At 37.7% G+C, this 16382-nt stretch overlaps 1 long non-coding RNA gene across 2 annotated transcripts; it reads left to right on the forward strand.

Annotated features, from left to right (window-relative positions):
* The first annotated feature begins 9003 nt into the window (after nucleotides 1-9003).
* LOC307003913 lies at nucleotides 9004-14694 on the forward strand. 2 transcript variants are annotated; one of them, XR_013798878.1, is made up of 5 exons: nucleotides 9004-9355; nucleotides 13225-13345; nucleotides 13729-13921; nucleotides 14136-14204; nucleotides 14624-14694. It is a non-coding gene; the product is annotated as an uncharacterized lncRNA (long non-coding RNA). The 2 variants fall into 2 exon arrangements; XR_013798879.1 differs by lacking the exons at nucleotides 9004-9355; nucleotides 13225-13345 and having other exon boundaries at nucleotides 13501-13921.
* The last annotated feature ends 1688 nt before the right edge of the window (nucleotides 14695-16382 follow it).

Here is a 16382-nt window from a genome sequence, read left to right on the forward strand (position 1 = left end):
GGGACGACACCGCCCACACAGACACCTGTTAAACACAGCGACACAGACGCTTACTACTCACTCCCTCTCCCAGTAAGCTTGACGGTGTCAATGACAATCAATCACGAGGAAAACTAGTTGGCCCTATCAACAATAATCACACTGAAGACATGACCAGCCTACTCTGCGTCGGCTATGTTTGCAAACAACATTTTCACCGGAGAAAGAGGTAAAAGCTTAGAAATAAACACTAGGGGTTCACAGGTGGGACTGTCAAGCTAGCCCATAGCTAGCATTATATGCCTTCTATTTATAGATCGTCTGACTAAGTTTAGGGTACGTATCTGAGCCAACGACATAATCACTGTCACTAGATATAAAGAAAGCGTTGACTTTCACTCGATGCTATTCACTGACAGTAAAAAAAAAAAGTTATTGTATGCACTGCTGTTCATAGACTACTAGCTCCAGCGGTCATTGCTGCGTTTCTAAATGGTAGCATCTCACCAGGACACTCCACCAACTCTCCAGTCATTCTCCTCTGACCATGCATTTATTTGTCTTTGACGGCCATCGGCTCTCTGTATTTCCTCATTCGCCCTCTCACGTCTCAACGGTTCGAAATTATATGGCTGTGGGCCATCATAAATGTTAACTGTGGGTCTTGCCACCTCTTCCTCATCCCAGTTAGACGCCATAGTCAGTGCTAGAGCTAGTTCTAGTAGCTGAGAAAGGCTGAGGCTACCTTCCACCACGTCTACCTCATGTGACGTCATCGCCGAATTGCGTGAAAAATAACCGTTACTAACCAAAAACTACAAAAACTGGACTTTAACACCATTTTGGAGACATTTCTAACTTTATATACATATCTTGACTGCTTTATGTACCCATTAATCGACAGTGGTGTTTAACCTGCAACACGGGCTTTAACGAGTCCTTGTTGGCTCAGTCTGGTTGATGGGATTGTGAGAAGGGTGCTGTACTTTGAAAGCTAATCAATACATTACATTTAAATCACCAAAACTACTTATTCTTTTTTGTTGTTGTGTCTTTTTGTTTGTGTAAAATCTTTGCACTTTTGGTGTTTTTTAGGTAATTTGGTGTTGGTATTTGGGGTTAGGGTGGGATTAGGGGAGAGGGTATAGGGCAGGGGTCCCCAACTAAATTGACAAGAGGTCCTCTAACCCAATCAGCCCAGTAAACGAGGGTCCGGACATACAAAAACACCCGGCAATAATTCAGTTTTCTTTCCTTTTATTAAATTGTAACAATGTCAATAAATTGACAATAAAACCTTTGACGATAAAAGGACAATAAAAGGATACAACTCTTTATCTTTAAATGTATTCAACTGATTTTGTTGAAATTCATTCAAGTACGTTATTTCATTTTAGTGCAAATATTAAAATGTCAAACCTTTCAACATCAATAACAGCAACAGGAAGCATCAAAATAAATGCTGAAAGTCACAATCTGAATATATTAGGTGCAAATGATTTACCTTCATAAAAATACTCAAAGAAAAATACATTCAGTGTTGTGAACAGCTGCTATTGCACATAAACTTGCAAACATTGTATTTCAAAAGAGCAAAAAGGGAACAAATAATGCACCTCATAATGCATTATATAATTATTTTTTTTAATACTTCTATTAGTGCAACAAAAAATAAAGTAAACATTTTTGTAAACAAGCAAGTTTGTAAACTTAGCTCAGTGTGAGAAATTTGCATTGGCACTGGCAGCCAATCTCTTAAATCTGGGTTGGAATGGAGTCAAAGCAATTCTCAGACATGCATGCACATGGTCATTGGTCAGTTGTGAGTGGTACTTATTCTTAATGATGTTTAGCGTAGAGAAGGCTGACTCACAGCTATAGATAGAGCCACACATTGTTAATGTTTACACTGCCACTTTGTTAAGTACAGGAAACTTTGCCTTTGGCACAGTCTGCAGCCAAAATGTGACCGGGTCAGAGGATTCACATTGCTCTCTTAACACTACATCAGCCTGTAAATCTAATATCTCCATTTGAAGGGCCTGTGCATTAGCCCATTTGTACGTATGTACTGCCTCCTTTGAGAAAGAAATAACATTCTTAACCAAAAATGGACTCCTAACAAAGAGCATCAGCTGATCTCCCAATGTAAAGCCATCAAAGCGAGCCTTAAAGTTTTCAATCAACTTTTGGATAAAGTCAGAATGAGCAGTGACATTGCTCTCCTGTATCTCCTTCATTGAAGGAAAATGTGTACAGTCCTGCTCAAGATCCATTTTCAGAATGTCCAGTTTCCTCTGAAAAGACTGGACTGCAGCCACCAAGTCACACACAGAATTGTCTTTCCCTTGAAGCTTCAGATTGAGGTCATTTAAATGCCCTGTGATGTCAACCAGAAAGAATGTATGGAGGCGTTGGCAGACACGCTGTTTGAGGGTAAAGAAGGACAGCAGCTAAAACAAAAGGTTCGTCAGATTCCTTTATCATCCACAACAACAACAAGAAGAGCTGAGCTACTGTCGGAAGATGTGCATTCCCAGCTTGACAGCGCCATCCAAAGCGCCCCGTGCATTGCGTTAACTGCTGATGAATCAACTGACGTGAGTGACAACGCTCAGCTCTTGGTGTATGTCCAATTCTATCATGAGGAGACTAAAACATTTGTAGAGGACATTTTAGGCGTCACAGCTTTAAAAACGCATACCAGGGGAGAGGACATATATTTGGCCATAAAGGAAATGCTGACACAGAGGAGAATCGATGTAAAAAATGTTGTCTCCATCACCACTGACAGGGCACCGTCTATGATGGGAAGAGAAAAGGGTGCAGTCAGTCGACTGAAAGAGGACAACTTAGAGCTCTTGTCATATCACTGCATTATTCACATGTCTGTTCTCTGCTCCACACTTTCAGAGCACCACGCAGAAGTTATGAACACCATCACCAAACTAGTTAACTTTCTCAGGGCTTCATCAGCTCACCAGCATCGTCTGCTCAGGGAGTTCTTAGCAGAAGTAGATTCTCCTGCCAACGACCTGCTCTTGCACTCCAATATCAGATGGTTGAGTAAAGGAAAAGTGCTGGCTCGCTTTTGGAAGATAAGAAATGAAATTGAAGATTTCCTTGCACAACAAAAGAGTCACAAGGCTCAGGTGTTTTTACACTTTTTAGAAGAGGAAAGTAACATGGACACACTGGCCTTTCTGGTTGAGAGGGAGGAGAGACTATGGAGAGAAATGGAGGAGAAGGACAGAAGAGAACGGGAGAGACAAGAGAGAGAGGAAAGACAAGAAAGAGAAGAGAGATGGCACCGGGAGGCAAGCGAGAAAGAGGAAAGGAGAGAAAAATAAATCAAAGAAAGGGATGAAAGATTCCTCAATGTCCTTGAAATCCTCGCTAAAAAATAAATAATATTACAAAAACATCTTATGATCATTTATAGATTTGGGTTAATGTAAAGAATTAACAATTCTAAATAAAATATAAATAAATTATATATAAATCGGATGAGCTTTGAGTATGCGCACGAAGGGGTCACGCGTGAGGGGAAGGGGTGTGTGGTACGACCGTTTGATTGACACACTTACTGTCCAATGATTCTAGGTGGTCTTGGAAATGATTGGCTGGTGTTTTTTGAGTCCTGCCCGTTCCACAGATGATTAAATTGCTTAATTTTCATTTCAGTGCTTCTAACTCAGTGGCTGTAAGTGGGTTAGAAATAGGATTTCAAGTGATTTTGAAAAAATTGACAAAAAAGAGAATCACATACCCCACCTTTAAAATCCTGGGAGCCTGAATTATGTGGTGCCTGGATTACCACATGCTTCCCATCCATTGCACTCACACAGTTGGGGAAGTTCCACCTCTCCTTGAAGCCAAAGGCGATCTCCTGCCAATCAGCAGTCTTTGATACAGGCAGAACGTAATCCACTAGGCTATCCCAAATGGCCTTGGACACCTCTGGCACAATGCCTGCCACAGTGGAGATGCCCACTCTGTAACTAGAGGCAATGGTGGTGTAGGAGTCACCAGTTGCCAGGTATCTGAAATTAATGACATTATAATGTTCATTAAAATATAACTATCAGTACAATTAAAACAGCAAAACGTTTAACCACCTCCAATTAAGAAACTAATGTAATGAATGAATTTTATTTCAATATAAATCAACCAGCTCAGACAAATTGCCAGACGCTTCGTTGAAGAAATTGGCTCTCTGTAGCTTGTATGGATCCTTGAGATTCCGACTCTGCCCAGCACACCGTCGAACTGTTCCACACTGAGCGGAAAGTACACCTGGAACTGGTCGTTGCGGAAATTCCCAAAGCTGGTTAAAGCTGGAAAAGCCTGAATTCCCCAAACTGTTCTCTGGACCTGAGGGTTTCATGCACCCACAACCTCTTCTTCCTTGCTGCTCTCTTTCTTCTTCTCATTAGCAGAACCAGTGCTATCGCTCGCTTCTTAGCACAGGACAGATACATCGTTTGCTGCTGACTGAAAGGAGGAACAACAGACGTATAGAACTCCGCTAAAAGTTTTGAAAACTCCGCCTACTTTGCTGTCATAGCGCAGTGCAAATCGTGTTGTATCTGAATGGCAACGCTGAACCCATCGGCCGGCGCCACGCATTCCGCGTCCTGTGTGAAAGGCCCTTGTCTCTGCCTCTTCCCACTGCATTGAAACTGTAGGGTGTCATTTGGCTCCTGATAATCTTAATTAATATTCATTGTAATTATTGCTTCAATATCTATATCTTCACTCCAGTTCATGTGTATAATGATATTTTACTTTACTGTGTGGTTATTTTTTGTCATCGAGTTTTTAGCATTTTTGTCTTTGGCCTAAATATGTAGAAAATAGATCCCATGCTGACAAGTGCACATCATATTTATTTTATAAATGATGTTAAGGGCGATTCACTCTTTATGTTTGTGTAGTTACATGAGGGTTAATATTGTAGTTACATTGCCAGATTGAGACGGTGATTTCCAGCTCAAAAGCTCACCAAAACCTGCCCACTTCAAGAAAAAAACGCCCAACATTTTACTACCAAAATAATGATATCATTTTATTGCCATGTCATTCAAGGTTGATAAGCACAATGTGTATCTCCTTAAAACAATATAACAATGATAAAATAAATCAAAACAGGGCAATAATTAAGCAGAATTAGCAAATATGACTTTAAATGTCCAGGTGGACACTGTCAAAACGGCAATCAAGAAATTAACCGATGACTTTAACCCTCGGAAAAACACATTGTGGAACATAATGCTCTATTTAGCAGTCAAACGAATTCATCGTTGATTCAAACCTTTTTCAGCAGCTGTCAGGGTCGAGTAGAGTGCATGCGGTCTGGGTGGTGTAAAAGTTGCAGATGTCTGGTTAGGCTAGTGTGCACTTGACCATGGAAAGGAGTCGTCCCATATTCAATTTTAATTCAAGTCATTCAACTGTGCTCTCCTCATCAGTTATATTCACCATGGAGTCATCTCCCACCACATGTGTACGTTTGAGTTGCTCACTATCTCACTCTTTACTGTATGTCAATTTAGCATTAGAGATCACTTGAATATACAGCTACCGCGCTAAATCGCGTCTTCCTGCTGATCGCTCGCTGATTGGCTAAAAGTGCGTGCTCGTCGGTGACGTCAACACAACCGCCAGCTGACTCTGCTGCATGGGCGTGTGTGTTTAGTAATGTCATGATGACTGATTTTATGGACTACATGCACACTTTAGTTTAGTTTTTTAACCAATTAGACTTTAAAATGTAGATGTTTGAAAACCGCCGAACTGACCCCAAACCAGCCCAAATTTTGTCCACCCGCCCAAACCCTTTTTTTACCCGCACAATCAAATTCAAAATTGAATTTGCCGCCCAATCTGGCAACACTGATTGTAATCCTGAGATTTATGACATACTGAAACAGTTAAAATTATACATAATTGTTATATGCACCTGTGGAGCATTTTTTAAATAAATGTCATGTCACTGTCTTCGATAAAATAAAATCTATCAATTTATGGTGTTTTTATTTATTGTTGGGGTAATTTTTAATTTATTTACCTCTAAAAGTACCATATTTTCTATGTAAATTATGCTTATTTTTATGATATATTTAATATTTCTTTAACTTCAGTAAAAAAAAAAAAAAAAAAAAATCATTCCAGTAAGTTCAGATTGCCAAAACCTAAAAATGTGGTGACTGGTGATATCTGGTGTCTTATGTTGGTATAAAATTAACAAAAAAGCCATAATATCAATAGGCCCTATGCACCGCTGCACTACTTCCTGAACTTGTGCAGGCATCTTTGTTTCCTGTCTGCCAGGATTGGCCAAACTGATTAATCCAGGTGTGTCTGACCAACAACAATAATCAGACACACCTGGATTAATCAGTTTGGCCAATCCTGGCAGACAGGAAACAAAGATGCCTGCACAAGTTCAGGAAGTAGTGCAGCGGTGCATAGGGCCTATAGCCACTAGATGGCTGTAGTACTCAATGGCTGCATATAGGCTGAACTCTATTAACCACTGTTATAATGAATTTAACCTCTTAATTTTTTTTTTACTTTATCACAAGTTAAAATTGTAAAAATATATATATATATATATATATATATATATATATATATATATATATATATATATATATATATCTGTGTTAGGTGAGACTGTAAAAAGATGCCAAAATATGCAAATATGACCATGCTATAAGGAATAGGCAAAGTAGTACATAATTTATCATTTATTTCAAACAAAAAACATAAAATTTCAGTTACTCAAACTAACAGGTACCAAACAGGTAAGAATAAACATAACAATAACTAAAAAAAAGAGTAAGTTTTAGGTAAGAATAAACGGGTAAGAGCAAACAAATAATCATAGTCAAAATAAAATAAAAATTAATTCTTTTTCATTGCATTACTATTATTATTGTTTCTTTTACATGTTCAAAATTAATAAATAAATCAAATCAAATAGCTATAATGTTTACATGCAAGTGCGCAGCATGTGTGTATTTGTGTGCGCGTGCACAGGTGGTTGATTGGAACATTAAAAAAAAGGTCAGTCATTGCCTCATTACATTTTTTGTATGTGTGAGTGACGTTATTTGAAAAAAAGAAGGAAAAACGTGTAAAAAAGAAGAAAAAACACGTGTAGTTTAGATTAATACTATCATGAAACCTCTATAAACTTTCATATCATCTTGTGCATTTAAATATAAACACATAAATATAAACAAGGTGTTTGTAAGCGAAAAGTGTGTTTGGAAATGTATACTGAATGTCAAGAAATTAAGCACCAACTTTGCTGTGAGGACTTTGGCCAGGACCGACCGCAGATCTTTGGAAATATCAGGGCTTATTTTTAGAATTTGAATTATTTTATATTTATTTGCTTTTTATGTCCTTTATCCTTCCTGACAGACAGAAGACAGACTTACTCAACTCAACTCTAAATGGTTAGTACAGAGTTTTATTTGAAAACATGCTTTGCTTAGTATTTTTGTCTTGTTTCCTGTCAAAATATCTTTAATTTTTTTTTTCTTAAATCAAGAAGCATTTACTAGATGAGTGAAATGCCTTAAGATATTTTTCTTGTTTCTCAAAATGATATGCCAATGGGGTAAGAAAAAGTTTTAAAGCAAAAATTCACTACATTTTGAGTTTTTTCTACTTTTTTCTATTTAGTTACAATGTAAGAATTTTTAGATGTAGCCTACACAGTTTTTTTTTTTTTTTTTTTTTTTTTTGCTTGCCGTGTGCGTGTGTGTGTGTGTGTGTGTGTGTGTGTGTGTGTGTGTGTGTGGGTTTTTGTGATTTACGAGGACATTTTATATGAATACACGCCACACTACGAGGACATTTTGGATTATGAGGACAGTGTCAGTGTCCTCATAATTCAGACAACGTAGAAGTGCTTCTACATGTGGGAGGAGCTCAAATTCAAATTTTCTCCAAAAGTCCTTATAGGGATGTTCGCCGGAGTCAAATGTGACGTCACGATATGGGCGTGGTCGCGAACTGGTTGGCAGAAAGAACCAAAACATGTCGCAGACTCGCAGCAGTCTACCTGTGTTTTGTCAGCATATGCTAATTATTTGTCCGAAGAACCAAAAAAGAGATATAAGGTTAAGCTTTTATATAACCAGGGTTCATGTTCTCTGCCTGATCAATATCACCTGAGTGAGAATTGGAGCAAAAGCCCGGACACATGGCCAGATTTGACATTCGGCGACATCTATCTGTATCTCATCGACACGCCATCTATGTTTACCAGAGAGTCGATGAAGGCGTACAAATCTTTAGATGCCTATAAATTAAGTAATAATTACGAATATTACTTGTTGTAACTAAGGATAACTGGTAAATATGTTACAACTAGAGTAAAAATACAGGTGTAATTTATCCATGGGCTATATTTTGAATCAAAATTATCTTACCTCTGATATATAACATTGGTTAACATATAAGTAAAATGTATGAATGAAAATACAATAATTTGCCCTTAATTTATAAGGGTATGTCAGTGTTATTATACTTCCATTGCTCAGTCACAGCATGCACAAAAAGTTATGTAAACAAACACTTTGACACGTCTTCCGCGGTATTTTGTACAGTTATTCATTCATTAATTAACCCATCAATGCGATAGAACCTACTAGTAACATTTATTTACAAAATTAGTTTTCATTTTAAACGCAAAATGTAGGTAGCAGGCGCGATCGTGGTCCGCTGGCTCCCATTGTTTTCCGCTGGGTATAGACGCCTAATTGCAGAAATTCAAAGCTTTCTTTCTTGATTCAGGCTGTTTAGGTACACGGTAGAAGCTCTTGGGGTTATTACTCTTATCGAACCTGTTAACACAGCCGATCACAAAGCACGATACAACCATTTTTCTTCTGTGTTTGCGCTGCGCTTTAAGCGGTCATTACTTTTCTTCTGCCAACCAGAGCGCGTCGTGACGTCACGGCGAACATCCCTATAGTTCACAATCATCGGACTTTGTGTTAAGAGTGTGTATCGGAACTGCGCTCCTGCAGGTGGGTCTTGGTACTGCACCTCCTCATTAATATTCACACTTGTGAATGGAATCGCGGGTTTTGATTGGCTGAAAGGTGAGAAGTCCTTGTAAATTCGGGTTTTGTCTAACCACTGTGTTTTAGCCATTCACACAAAGGACAATAACGATAAAGATATGTTTGTAAAATAGATCTAAATATAAAGGAATAACAAAGTCCACACCACAACTATAAAAATAAAAACACAGAGAAGCAATATCATTGGAATCATTTTCCTCCCCTCCCCCACCTCCGACCGCGTCTCTTCCGGCTGAGATAATCAGCAAGTCACCCTGAAGACACTTAAGGTAAGATTGATGATAAAACTCAATAAACAATAAAACAGTATATTATATTAGTTAACGTTATAAAACAGACTAGCTTTGGTCACGTTTGTAAGCTTTTATCTAGCGTTTCCTCACAAAATATAAGGAATATAAGGATATATAAGGAATTAACTATTGACTTACTAACGTTAGTCTGACAAATAAACAAGCAATAACTAAACCGCTTGTATTATGTATGTTTTGGGTTTAAAAGTTAATGGCTAATGGTTAAATAACTCATGATGCCAGATTGAGATCATATTTATTTTGCTATCTGGGCAGTTCAGTGTTGTGATAATGGGGTTAATCTATGAAAGGCCTAATGGACAAATATTGTAGTGTTTGATGTAGTAAATTGGAGTTTACTGCAGTATGTTAGTATAATAGTGATTACTACACTTTGTTAATGCACTTCAGTATCCTGTAATATTAGTGAATTGATAAACCATAGTATTCTTTAATTTTTACTATGGTAAGTTTAAAAAAACCTATTGTATCTAGGATTATTACTCTAGTTTACTATAGTACAGAAGTCTACTACAGTATTTTTCATATGGGAATGGTGAACTTGAGGTTTTTCAGGGCACACAGCTGTTTAGTTGTAAACTATTTGTGTGTCTGATCAGATCCTTTTAATAGAGCTCCGGGGGCTGACGTCATGCAATCTAAACTCCGCCATTTTGGCAGTCAACCAGGAGAGCACCAGAGCGGCTTTTGCGTTATCGATAGCGGTCGGGTCGAATACTAATTCAAAACAATTACTATTTCAACATGGTGGACAGCTGCTGTGCGCCTGGATTCCAGAACAGGTGGAGGAAAGCATTTAAAAGCATTTTAAATGCTTATGGAAAGTGTGTGAAAATTTTTTTTTTATGTTCAGTCACAATTGTGACCGGTGGGATAATGTGTAAACTAATATCAGTTTATGTTTATATATATACATATATATATATATATATATATATATATATATATATATATATCAGATACATTATCCCACCGGTTTATGATTGGACATAAACTCACATTTTCACACACTGTCCATAAACATAAAAAAAAAACAGGCTTTTGTAGGCCTTTAAAGAGTCTACGGAATAGGCCGAGGAAAAGTTAATGAAGTAACGTTAGTTATATAACGTTATATCAGGATACTGCAGTTCAGGAAAGCTATAAGTTCCTTTATTAATACACATGAAAAGCACCCCGGGGGCATTATAGGGATCTGTTATGTTTAATCTATTAAGTTTTGCTATGTACAGGTAGCCTGGCTAACGCCAGACCCAATTCTCGTTGAGACTTGGGTCTGGGAACCACATGCGCATTTTCTCGTATTTGAGGCGTGGTTTACGAATGCCCGGCGCCGTTTATTGGGTGCTTAGAATGTCTATCAAATGCACCTGTACGTAGCTCATAGCCAATCGTTTCCATTATACCAGATGACGTATGTAGAGACGCCAAAAGCTGACGCCAAAAGCTGCTCTTTTTTCGAAATAAACTTGCGTTCTAAACTACTTAGAACAATATCTAAGGCTGCATCAAAAGGTAGCTTCGCGTCTGCTGCCATGTTGAATCCATAAACAAACTGCTTAGTTGTGTCGTCATCGTCTTGCTGCTCCCTCCCCGTTCTGTGATTGGTTCCCTAAACGAGGCGAAAATCAGGTCCATGGTTTCCAGACTGCCTTTCAGCGAGAATAAAATCGCGCTACGCAAAGGCAGTATGGGGAAACCCAGGCTAATGTACAGGTCTATATCTTTTTAATTAAAGTGCGCAGTGAACTCTGTTGCCTTAAAACTCATGCTGCCGTCATTCGTTCACGCTCGTCTCGTACGGCCTCTTTACTGCCAAAATGGCGGGGTAAACAGAATAGGTCACGTGGCGTCCGGAGCTCTATTGTTTACAGTTCTTTGTGAAGGTTATTCCTGTAATAGTACAGTAAGGGTAATCGGTGTTGTTTTATCAGACCTGCTGTTAGTTTTAACCTTGCTGTAGGTGTCTGTAGAGGTTTCATATACTGTATACAGGTCATTCTCAAAAAAATTAGCATATTGTGATAAAGTTCATTATTTTCCATAATGTAATGATAAAAATTACACTTTCATATATTTTAGATTTATTGCACACCAACTGAAATATTTCAGGTCTTTTATTGTTTTAATACTGATGATTTTGGCATACAGCTCATGAAAACCCAAAATTCCTATCTCAAAAAATTAGCATATTTCATCCGACCAATAAAAGAAAAGTGTTTTTAATAAAAAAAAAGTCAACCTTCAAATAATTATGTTCAGTTATGCACTCAATACTTGGTCGGGAAACCTTTTGCAGAAATGACAGCTTCAATGCGGCATGGCACAGAGGCAATCAGCCTGTGGCACTGCTGAGGTGTTATGGAGGCCCAGGATGCTTCGATAGCGGCCTTAAGCTCATCCAGAGTGTTGGGTCTTGCGTCTCTCAACTTTCTCTTCACAATATCCCACAGATTCTCTATGGGGTTCAGGTCAGGAGAGTTGGCAGGCCAATTGAGCACAGTAATACCATGGTCAGTAAACCATTTACCAGTGGTTTTGGCACTGTGAGCAGGTGCCAGGTCGTGCCGAAAAATGAAATCTTCATCTCCATAAAGCTTTTCAGCAGATGGAAGCATGAAGTGCTCCAAAATCTCCTGATAGCTAGCTGATGATCACTGACTGTGGGTACTTGACACTGGACTTCAGGCATTTTGGCATTTGCTTCTCCCCAGTCTTCCTCCAGACTCTGGCACCTTGATTTCCGAATGACATGCAAAATTTGAGCAACAGTCCAGTGCTGCTTCTCTGTAGCCCAGGTCAGGCGCTTCTGCCGCTGTTTCTGGTTCAAAAGTGGCTTGACCTGGGGAATGCGGCACCTGTAGCCCAGTTCCTGCACACGCCTGTGCACGGTGGCTCTGGATGTTTCTACTCCAGACTCAGTTCACTGCTTCCGCAGGTCCCCCAAGGTCTGGAATCGGTCCTTCTCCACAATCTTCCTCAGGGTCCGGTCACCTCTTCTCGTTGTGCAGCGTTTTTTGCCACACTTTTTCCTTCCCACAGACTTCCCACTGAGGTGCCTTGATACAGCACTCTGGGAACAGCCTATTCGTTCAGAAATTTCTTTCTGTGTCTTACCCTCTTGCTTGAGGGTGTCAATGATGGCCTTCTGGAGAGCAGTCAGGTCGGCAGTCTTACCCATGATTGCGGTTTTGAGTAATGAACCAGGCTGGGAGTTTTTAAATGCCTCAGGAATATTTTGCAGGTGTTTAGAGTTAATTAGTTGATTCAGATGATTAGGTTAATAGCTCGTTTAGAGAACCTTTTCATGAAATGCAAATTTTTTGAGATAGGAATTTTGGTTTTCATGAGCTGTATGCCAAAATCATCAGTATTAAAACAATAAAAGACCTGAAATATTTCAGTTGGTGTGCAATGAATCTAAAATATATGAAAGTTTAATTTTTATCATTACATTATGGAAAATAATGAACTTTATCACAATATGCTAATTTTTTGAGAAGGACCTGTAAAAGTCTGATAGCCATAATCATAATGTTTCTCTTTAGTGACAGTCACAGTGTAGTTGAGAAGGAGAAAAGCAGCATGTTTCAGATTGTTAAAAATACTAAACACATTTGTAAGGTCTAAGATGCTTTCCTGTTTCACTGGTGCTGTTTACTGACCTGCAAGTAGTACATAATGATCCCTATTGTTTATATTTAAGCCCTCTACAGCAAATAAAAGTATAAACTCATTGTTGATTAGGTCAGTGATGTCTAAAAAAAAACATATAATTATTATAATTTCATCAAGTGACCAAATACATCATCTGGCTTTTGCAGGAAATGGCAGGAACAAGGTCCCGGAGGGCCAAACTAAAACCAAAGGATGAAGCTGCATATTTTTCTTCCATGCTCAAAGATAAGGATGGATTTGAAATAAAATACATAAATTCATTTAAAGGTGAGTAACACAATTGTCTATGTTTTAAGTATTGTTTTAACTTCTACCCTGACTGATCTGCTCTTGGTTAGGTCGAGGAGTGTTCAGCTGTCGCCACTTTCAAAAGGGAGATTTCCTCATTGAATATCGAGGGGAAATAATATCTAAAAAAGAATATGAAAGAAGGCACAGAGTATACCATGCTGCACTTGAAGTTTTTTTATTTGAATTTCGTTGTGATGGAAAACAGTTGTGGTATGTATAAACTTTGCATTTCCTGATGCAGCAGTGGTAAACTAGAATTAACTTTTTATTATTATTATTATTATTCTGTGAAACTTTCCTATTGTATGATTCAGTCAATATTACACCGTGGAGATAGCACTATGTTCTTGCTGTTTCAGGGTTGATGCTGCCAGAGAAGATGCTTCTTTAGGGAGAATCGTCAATGATGATCATGTGACCCCCAACAGCAAAATGAAAACAATCAGAGTGGACGGAAAGCCCCATCTGTGCTTATTTGCAGTAAAGGACATAAGTCCTGGGGAAGAGATAACGTATAACTATGGAGATTCTGACTGGCCATGGAGAAGAAAGGTATTAACAGATTGAAATAATCCTTTTACTTTAATTTAAAGACACAGTTTACAGTTACATGTGGAGAAGTGTTAGTATTTGATTTTGAACCCACACAGGTTTGTTCTGAGGTTGTACGAATTGATTTCTTTAAAATTTCCATAAAAAGTGTTTTATAACATAATATAGTTGACCTTTTGTCAATCTGATTACACAGATCTTTCATATTTCACAGGTTTGTTCTGAGACCAAACAACAGGTGCATGCTTTGGTCAGCTGTGCAGCAGGAGACGGGTCAAAGGAGGTAAGTGTGTGTTTCTAATGCTCAACAGGTAGTTAAATCTCCATTAACTTTGGTAAGATGATGCAAAATCCTTATAAACTATTGATTTCTTTAAAATTTCCATAAAAAGTGTTTTATAACATAGTATATTTGACCTTTTGTCAATCTGATTACACAAATCTTTCATATTTCACAGGTTTGTTCTGAGATTGAAAAACAGGTGCATGCTTTGGTCAGCTGTGCAGCAGGAGATGGGTCAAAGGAGGTAAGTGTGTGTTTATAATGCTCAACAGGTAGTTAAATCTCCATTAACTTTGGTAAGATGATGCAAAATCCTTATAAACTATTGATTTCTTTAAAATTTTCATAAAAAGTGTTTTATAACATAGTATAGTTGACCTTTTGTCAATCTGATTACACAAATCTTTCATATTTCACAGGTTTGTTCTGAGATTGAACAACAGGTGCATGCTTTGGTCAGCTGTGCAGCAGGAGATGGGTCAAAGGAGGTAAGTGTGTGTTTCTAATGCTCAACAGGTAGTTAAATCTCCATTAACTTTGTTAAGATGATGCAAAATCCTTATAAACTATTGATTTCTTTAAAATTTCCATAAAAAGTGTTTTATAACATAGTATATTTGACCTTTTGTCAATCTGATTACACAAATCTTTCATATTTCACAGGTTTGTTCTGAGATTGAACAACAGGTGCATGCTTTGGTCAGCTGTGCAGCAGGAGATGGGTCAAAGGAGGTAAGTGTGTGTTTCTAATGCTCAACAGGTAGTTAAATCTCCATTAACTTTGGTAAGATGATGCAAAATCCTTATAAACTATTGATTTCTTTAAAATTTTCATAAAAAGTGTTTTATAGTATATTTGACCTTTTGTCAATCTGATTACACAAATCTTTCATATTTCACAGGTTTGTTCTGAGACCGAACAACAGGTGCATGCTTTGGTCAGCTGTGCAGCAGGAGATGGGTCAAAGGAGGTAAGTGTGTGTTTCTAATGCTCAACAGGTAGTTAAATCTCCATTAACTTTGTTAAGATGATGCAAAATCCTTATAAACTATTGATTTCTTTAACATTTTCATAAAAAGTGTTTTATAGCATAGTATATTTGACCTTTTGTCAATCTGATTACACAAATCTTTCATATTTCACAGGTTTGTTCTGAGACCGAACAACAGGTGCATGCTTTGGTCAGCTGTGCAGCAGGAGATGGGTCAAAGGAGGTAAGTGTGTGTTTCTAATGCTCAACAGGTAGTTAAATCTCCATTAACTTTGTTAAGATGATGCAAAATCCTTATAAACTATTGATTTCTTTAAAATTTCCATAAAAAGTGTTTTATAACATAGTATATTTGACCTTTTGTCAATCTGATTACACAAATCTTTCATATTTCACAGGTTTGTTCTGAGACCAAACAACAGGTGCATGCTTTGGTCAGCTGTGCAGCAGGAGACGGGTCAAAGGAGGTAAGTGTGTGTTTCTAATGCTCAACAGGTAGTTAAATCTCCATTAACTTTGGTAAGATGATGCAAAATCCTTATAAACTATTGATTTCTTTAAAATTTCCATAAAAAGTGTTTTATAACATAGTATATTTGACCTTTTGTCAATCTGATTACACAAATCTTTCATATTTCACAGGTTTGTTCTGAGATTGAAAAACAGGTGCATGCTTTGGTCAGCTGTGCAGCAGGAGATGGGTCAAAGGAGGTAAGTGTGTGTTTATAATGCTCAACAGGTAGTTAAATCTCCATTAACTTTGGTAAGATGATGCAAAATCCTTATAAACTATTGATTTCTTTAAAATTTTCATAAAAAGTGTTTTATAACATAGTATAGTTGACCTTTTGTCAATCTGATTACACAAATCTTTCATATTTCACAGGTTTGTTCTGAGATTGAACAACAGGTGCATGCTTTGGTCAGCTGTGCAGCAGGAGATGGGTCAAAGGAGGTAAGTGTGTGTTTCTAATGCTCAACAGGTAGTTAAATCTCCATTAACTTTGTTAAGATGATGCAAAATCCTTATAAACTATTGATTTCTTTAAAATTTCCATAAAAAGTGTTTTATAACATAGTATATTTGACCTTTTGTCAATCTGATTACACAAATCTTTCATATTTCACAGGTTTGTTCTGAGATTGAACAACAGGTGCATGCTTTGGTCAGCTGTGCAGCAGGAGA

The sequence above is a fragment of the Phoxinus phoxinus genome (genome assembly GCF_949152265.1).
Source record: "Phoxinus phoxinus genome assembly, chromosome: 9".
Taxonomy (NCBI): domain Eukaryota; kingdom Metazoa; phylum Chordata; class Actinopteri; order Cypriniformes; family Leuciscidae; genus Phoxinus; species Phoxinus phoxinus.